This window comes from Habropoda laboriosa, unplaced genomic scaffold (genome assembly GCF_001263275.1).
Source record: "Habropoda laboriosa isolate 0110345459 unplaced genomic scaffold, ASM126327v1 scaffold65, whole genome shotgun sequence".
NCBI lineage: Eukaryota > Metazoa > Arthropoda > Insecta > Hymenoptera > Apidae > Habropoda > Habropoda laboriosa.
In genome coordinates this window covers 2,947,137-2,947,726 of record NW_017100254.1, presented here as the reverse complement: position 1 = coordinate 2,947,726, position 590 = coordinate 2,947,137, and positions in this window count along the sequence as shown.

Below are 590 nucleotides of genomic sequence, written 5' to 3'. Positions count from 1 at the left end.
ATAAAACTGTAGCGCCATACTAATGGTTCTATATCAGTAGAAAAATGAATTAATAATAAAAGTAAATTTTTGACTTTATTCCAGTTTCTTTTATTGGCGTGAGTTTTTATGTAAGAAAGAATTGTGTGACTTGAGAAACCTAAAACATATTGTCTCTCTCTTCTTTTATAGTAATGTATAACATTACATTCATTGTGAACAAATATTTTTTACTTTTTCCATTTTTTTTATTTTTATTTTTTTCTTCAATTTATCTTTTCTATTTGTCCATAGTAATTCAATAGCTTGATTCTGAAAAAAAATTATCTCTTCAATATTTGTATTATGCATTTGCAATGTAAAATATTGTTGTTACATACCACTTTTGTTCTTCTAATCTTTTGCATTTTGTATTTTATTTCTCAATATCATTCAATACAATTTAGTTTAATATATCCTATAAATTTAATTATTCAAATTTTAATAAAAACAATTCAAAAAATATTATTTTGTCATTGTAAATAGTATATATATTCATATTAATAATTTGCAATTGCTTTTGTAATTAATTATAATTTCTATAAGTATTGTATAAATTAGCTCTTTTTTAT